This window comes from Chionomys nivalis, chromosome 18, assembly GCF_950005125.1.
Source record: "Chionomys nivalis chromosome 18, mChiNiv1.1, whole genome shotgun sequence".
Lineage (NCBI taxonomy): Eukaryota > Metazoa > Chordata > Mammalia > Rodentia > Cricetidae > Chionomys > Chionomys nivalis.
This window is the reverse complement of record NC_080103.1, coordinates 13,381,606-13,389,281: the sequence shown is the minus strand read 5'-3', so window position 1 is coordinate 13,389,281 and position 7,676 is coordinate 13,381,606.

Sequence of the window (7,676 nt, the reverse complement as noted above, 5' to 3'; positions counted from 1 at the left end):
ACCACACTAACGAAGCCAATAAAGAGCATGAGGGTCCTTTAGTTTTAGCCAGTGACCAAGAGCAGGCTCATGACTCAAAGTCTCTGGCACTGAAGCTCAGGGGCTCAGCATCTTTAAAAGCAAAAAACACAATTACATCAATATTAGATAAGGGCCAGAGTAAACTTGCAATATTGGTTTACTTACAACATAAAAGTTATTTCAGGCATAGCATACAATTATTTTTTACTTAAACCCTTTTTGATTATTTTAAGCATTAATTATTTCTATTCATGCATCTGGACCATGGTTATGTGTTGCTAAGGCAAACATGACTGTTCTAGGGTAGAGGGAAGAAGATATACAATGAAGTCACGACAAGATGGCGTTACTTTTGTCACTTCAAAAGAATACATAATGTATCTCAGAAAGAGACAGTTTAAAACTTAGAGGTACTCTGCATCACAATATGACCTGATATAAAGTAGACAAAAGACACGATCAGATACTTCAATAAGGAAAGTATGGAGATAGAAAACAGACACATAGAAAGATGCTCAGTGCCACGCGTATTTAAGGAACTACAGATTAAAGCAACAATAGGATACCACAGTATACCTCCTGGAATATGGAAAAGTCAAACTGCTGCGTGACAATGGTTTCACCCTGTAGAGATTTGTTTCTTGTACTTGTTTAATAAAATGCTGATTGGTTAGTAGCCAGGCAGAAAGTATAGGCAGAGCAACCAGGCAGGAAGTAGAGGCAGGATGACGAGAACAGGAGAATTCTGGGAAGGGGAAAGATGCAGTCTGAAGCCATCACCCAGAAACAGAGGAAACAAGATGAGACTGCCTTGCCGAAAAAGGCACCAAGCCACGTGGCTAACAGAGACAAGAATTATGGGCTAATATAAGTTATAAGAGTTAATAAGAAGCCTGAGCTAATAAGACAACCAGTTTATGGTTAATGTAGATCTCTGTGTGTTTCTTTGGGACTGAACAGCTGTGGGATCAGGCAGGACAGAAAACCTCTGTCAACCACCACGGACACCAAATTTAGCAAGGATGGGTACTGCTGGTGAGCATATAAACCAGCACAGCCACTCTGTAAAACAGTTCGCCAGTTTGCACAAAATGAAACATCTGAACGAGCTGACAACTACGAGCTATGGTGTTTACCCAAAGACATTTAAATCTATGTCCACATTCATAGAAAACAACTGCATGAGTCTTCACAGCAAGACGCTCCATTGGCAACTGCCCACACTTGGTAACTGCCATGATGTTCTTTAATAAGCTCTCTGATAAATGTTGGTACCCCTGGATATTACCCAGTTCCCAGGAGGAAAAAAAAAACTACCAAAACCAGGAAATAACTGGGAGAAACTTGTACGTCAGTAAGTGAAAAAACGGTGGTTATAAAAAGCTCAATATTGTAAAATTTCAAATGTTTGACACTGTGGAAAAAGCCAAACCTTGGAAACAGAGGGCCAGTACAGGCTCATTGATGTAGCAAATGCATTCTTTGAGTTCAGGATATTGACACGAGGAGTCTGGGGCATTTATGGGCTGTTCAGCTATGGGAACCCTGTACCTCCTGCCCAATTTTTCTCTGAAACTCAAATTGTTACTTAAAATAATCTATGTAAATATTAATCCCCACTGGAGGAACATAGTTCAGTGGCAGAGCATTTGATTGTTGTGCATGAGGTTCTGGGTTCAATCCCAGCTGACAGTGGACACATGGGTAACATACTTGATTCACAATGACAATACATGCTATATGTATTACGGTTCTCATGTCAAGATTTTTATGGGCAAGATGACTCTTGACCTTCTTAAAAATATTTGATTTTATATATGTGTATATGTTAGTGACATGTATGTACACATAAATGTGCATTGTGTGTGTGTGCTGTTTCCAGATGCCAGGAGGAGCGTTGGAACCCCTGGAACTGAAGTTCCAGACAGTTGTGAGCTTTCATGTGGGTATTAGGGACTGAACACAAATCCTCTGCAGAAACAATAAGTGGTCTCAAAAACAGAGCTACCTCTTCAGTCCTTCTTGGCTTGATCCGAACAATCTACACCTTATATTTTTGAGTGGACTCCTTGGGTCAAGTAGGTGACTATTTAAATTATTTTTGTCAGACACAGACTTGCTTCAATTTCAGTTCCCACAAATCGAAAACTTGTCTCCCCATAGCTTCACCAACACCTAATGGCTACAACTGTTTATTTACAAAACTAGCTGTGGTTGTCGAGAACCTCGTTTGAACTAGGTTTAGTGGAGGCTTAATGTGCTTTATAACTCAAAAGAAATCCACAAGAAGGGAAGGTAAGTGACTGGAAGACATGACATGTCTTCTTTTCAAAAGAGTGGAATTAGAAGAATCAGAATATTGGCATATATAGATCATACCTGTGTGTGTGTTTTCTTTCAAACTTCTCGTGAGGTCAATTCAATATTATTTATAATTATTTAATAGTAAGAATATGAAAAAAATCAGCTAAACTTTCAACACTAAAGAAAAAGTTGTTACTTGTAGTATATTGAGGTGAGGGACTGTCACAAGATCATGCTATCAAAGAATACCAATACTATGTGAAGCCACTTTTTTGCTCTTGTTTATCTTTTCTGAGATAGGGTTGCTCTGTGTAGCCCTGTCTGTCCTAGAGCTCACTTTATCGACCAGGCTGGCCTGGGAATCACAGAGCTCCACCTGCCTTTGTCTCTAGAGGGTTGGGATTAAAGGCATTCACCACCACCGCCCAGCGAGAAACTACTTTTAAGTATATCCAGGTGCCACAAGCAGGATATAACACTCTATCTGCCATTATCTCAGTGCAACACACCCACACAAATACAAATGCACGTGCACAAGTCCACAAACTCACCCAAGAGGTGAGAAAGAGGCACACCCATGTGTGAGCAATGCTATCTTGCAATGAGACTTTGCTTTTTACTTTTCTTCTTTGTGTTTTTTTTTTCTCATCTCTAAAGTATTCTCAAAAAAGAAAAAAGAAAAACGTACTGAAATATGCTACAACCTGGGTAAACCTTAAAAATTACACTAAACAAAAGAAGTTGGCAAAATAAACAAATACTGTATAAATCCCTTTAATATGAAATGTCCAAGCAGACAAAACCATGGAGACAACATTCGCCTGGTAGGGATGGAAATGGGGAGCAAGTAGCAGCTACTTATGGGTGTGTGTCATTTCCATGGGTGAGAAGCATCCTAATTTATGGAGTGCTGATAGTCACAACCATAGATATAAAAAAAAAAAAACTTTGAATTTTGTACTTTTAATTATGAATCATTTGGTACATAAATTATGTCAATAAAGTTACCTAAAGAAAAACACGATAAAAGCTTTGTAAATAATATTTTGCTAAAAATATTCTTGAAAGATTTTGCTTCATTATTAAATTTTTAATTGTGCATATCTACGTGTGTCCATGTACATGAGTGCAGGTGCCCATGGAGGCCAGAGGAGGATGTTGGAGTCTTTAGACCTGGAGGTACTGGTGGTTGTGAGTCACCAGACATAGGGGTTGAGAAGCAAGCTCTAGTGTTTGCAAGAGCAATAAACAGCATTCCCTTAATCCGGGAGCCATAGCTCCAGTCTCTGAAAATATTTTTAACTTTCTTTTTTACTTATTCTTTGTGCCTTTCACATCATACATCTCCATCCCATTCATTTCTCCATCCCTTCGTATCTGCCCTCTGCCCTTGCAACCTCCCCTCAAAATAAAATGAAATAAAATTTAAGAGAAGAAAAGGACAAAAAGGAAAGAAAAGAAAAATCAATCCCTCCATGGAAGCTGCAGTGTGAAACAGAGAGTCACACAGTTTACCCTTTGAGCCATACATCTTTACTTGCAAATTCTCATTGCAAAGAGTCATTGGTCTGGTTCAAGACCTCTGATTTCGTCACATTATCCATACTGGAACCTCATTGGAACTCCTCTTGGTTATTCTGTTGTGGCCCTGTGTTGTGGAAATCCTGCAATTTTGGGTCTACAGGACCAGTCCCTTCATGTGCTGTAGCAGATCACTGATGGTGTGAATGTTGGGGTGGGCCAACTCTTATTCCTGGTCAGCCCACGAGCCCACCAGCTTTCCCCTGTCCTCACCACTGTGGTGAGCTCTCCTACTTTGCCCTGGCTAGTTCACCCCTTGCAGTGATGAGCAACGGGCTGGGGCAGTTCTCTTGCTTTCAAGTCTTCAGGGTTGGTTCTCCCTAACCTACACCTTCACGGAGAGCTCCACTGAGCTGTGCAGGCATAGTGTCGGGGTTACTTTTCCTAGTGCTGCAGTCAGTGAGGGGTGGGAACAGCTCTCCAGCTCTTGACCTCAGGGCCAGCTCTCCACTTGCCTTAGGCTTTGACGGGAAGCATCTTCCCTGCCACATCTCTGATGAGTAATAGCGACAGCTCTCCCATGCTCACGACTACAGGGCTGGCTCACCCACACCTCTGCCAACATGGCTCCCTGTGTTGCCCAGGTGTGGTACGGGGCCTGCTCTCCCAGGTGTTGCAGCCGGTGGGGAACAGAGGCAGCTCTCCCACCAGCCTGAGGCATTGATGGATGGTAGGGTAGGGGTGGGGGAAGGTGTCTTTCCCTACCCATGCCGCCACTTGATTAATGATCAATGTGGAGGTGCGGCTGAGCCAACCCCAAAGCTGTGAGCATGGGAGAGCTGTCCCTGTTACTCATCTGTCACATGGCAGGGGAGATTCTTCCCATCAATCTTATCTGTCATGTGATGGCAAGGGAGAAATCACCCTCGTCAATGCCAGGGGCAGGTGGGAGAGCTGAACCTGAAATCGTAAGAACAGAAGAGTTGTCCTTGCGCCTCCTCAACTGCCACACTCAAGGGAACAGGCTCTGCACCTCACACCCGGACAGCACAATGGAGTCAATCAATCCTGAAAACATGTTTTAAGGAAGAGGAATAAAAAAGATAGAAACAAGAGCCAAGCGGAGAATGTGACTACCCGGCTACTCCGTTCAAAATATTAGCCTAGCCTTGACCCAGGACCAGAGTAGGCAATCCTGTTGTTTCTTTAGGGAGCAAAATTTAGAGGTGTTCTCCGAGAGTCCCTCTACCCTGATATGAGGGCAGTTACCCATGAAAAGGCTATAACCTGGAGCAGAAGTAACCGTGCCCTGAAGACACCTAAGACACCCTGTCTGATCAAGCAATGCACACACCTCAGACTACCCTGTGGAACTGGAGCTAGGATAATCATGGCCAGGACCACATCTTGACCAAGACTGTTCGTTAATTATGCATTCATATTATCCCCTATCCCAGTTCTTCCTCTATTTAAACCCAAATTCCATGTCAGTATCCCAAAGATAAACAGAATCACTGGATCCCGTTATGAACTGAAGTTCCAGGAAAGGAGAGGAGGGGCAGAGGAGGTTGGAAAGGGAACAGGGAGAGAAGCTAACCTTGTGTTAAAGATTCTATGATATCAAATGGCTAAATTTCAAGAGTTACATAGAGTTAAAACATTACAGACCAGATTCAAAATATCATTGGCTATTTTTGGTTCCTTTGAAAATTTGACATTTCTCAGCTATGTATGAACTGACATCCTCGTGATTCTGTAAAAAGAAGAATTTTTGAAAAGTCATGTGTAAACTTAGCACTGATGACACTTGCTCAACAATGTTCATAGCAGCCTTATTCATAATAGCCAGAACCTGGAAACAACCTAGATGCCCCTCAGCCAAAGAATGGATAAAGAAAACATAATACATTTACACAATGGAGCATTACTCTCCTGTTAAATGACATTATGAAATTTGTAGCAGATGGATGGAACTAGAAAATATCATCTTAAGTAAGATAACACATACCCAGAAAGACAAACATGGTGTCTACTCACTTATAAGTAGACATTAGCCATAAAGTAAATGAAAATCATGCTATAATCCACAGACCCAGAGAGGCTAAGTAACAAGGAAATCTCAAGGGGGGACATATGAATCTCTCTGGGAAGGGGAAACAGACACAGAAGATTTTGTTGGTGGACTCAGAAGGTGGGGATGGGAACAGGAGTGATCGAGTGGGGGTGTGAGCAGTGGGGTGAGTGAGTACTGGGAGAGATGACTGGTATTAGGGGGCATGTGGAGGCAATGGAATCTAAAAGAGTGACCCTAGTGGAGGCTCCTAGCAGTGGGAAATATGGACCTGGTCATCTTCTGTATAACCAAGCAAGCAAGGCTCCTAGCTAGGGACTGAGACAACAACCCAGCCACAAAACCTTCGTCCTACAATTTGTCCAACGTGCAAGGTGAGCTGGGGTAATGGTGGTACAGAATGTGTGGGAGTGGCCAACCAATGACTAGTCAACTTGAGGCCCACACCTGACACTGCCTGAATGGCCAGGAACCAGAAGTAGGACAGTCCGGAGACTCAGAATAGAACCAAACACAACTGATAAAACAAAAAAACAGTCAATGAAAATTGTTCCTAATGATATTCTGCTACACTCATAGATCGTCTGACAGCAGAGGGCTCTCATCCATTGACTGATGGGAGCAGATGCAGAGACCCACAGCCAAATACTAGGTGGAGCCATGGGAACCCCAACAAAGAGGGTGAGGAAAGATTGTAAAAGTAAGAGGGGTTGAGAACATGGCCCAAAGAATCAACTAACCTGGGTAAATAGGGGCTCACGGAGACTGAGGCGACAAGCCCAGACCCTGTGTGGATCTGAGCTAGGCCCTCTGCATATTCCTCATGGTTGTGTAGCTTGTGAGACTCCCAAAGGGGGAAGTGAGGGGATGTCTCTCTCTTTCGCCTGCACTTGGGACCCCTTTTCTCCTTCTGGGTTGCCTCAGCCAGCCCTGATATGAAGGTTTGTGCCCAGTCTTGTATCTTGTTAGGCCATGTTCAGAGGGTATCTCTGGATGTACGCCTTTTGATTTTTTCAAAGGAAAACAGGAATAGATCTGGAGAGAGGGGAGGTGTGGGGAAGGACTGGGAGGAATGGGGGCAAGAGAAACTGTGGTCAGGATGTAATGTATGACAGAAGAATAAAAGTTTAGGAGAGAAGGGGGGGAGGGAGAGAGAGAGAAAAGGGAGGAGTCATGTAGAAACCTATCACATTAGAATCTTTCTGAAACACACAAAGAGGAGGGAGAGAGAAAACTGGTTGAGGTGCAAAGAATAAAGGATTGCAGAATATCCAGCTCTAAATAAAACAAACATAATGCACTCCCTCCTAAGGTCCAGCGTCCACTTCAGAAGAGGGGTGGAGAGAGTGGGAAAGCCAGATGCTATTGATGACAACAAGAAAAGAGTCTTTTGGACACAGCTGGGCAGCTGCATGTTTGAACTCAGTGGTTGTAGCAACATGCTCATAACCTGTACAAGACCAAATCCCAGGCTGGAAATGGGATGTGGACACAAAAATCACCTCTAGCTGAAGAGCTACTGGCCTCTGTTAATGTTTGAAGATGGAGGAACAATTTTCTCTAAGAGTATAGCTCCCGGTAAGTCTACCATGTTCCAGTGGAAGGCCACACTTTCAAGAATATTTGGCCAACACATTGGTCTCGATGGATTAAGAAGAAAGGAAAAAGGAAGAGGAAGAAAGAGGAAGGGAAAAGGGAAGAGGAGGGAAAAGAGGAGGAGGAAGAAAAAAGTTGTTCTTGCTGCTGTTGCTGTTGTTGG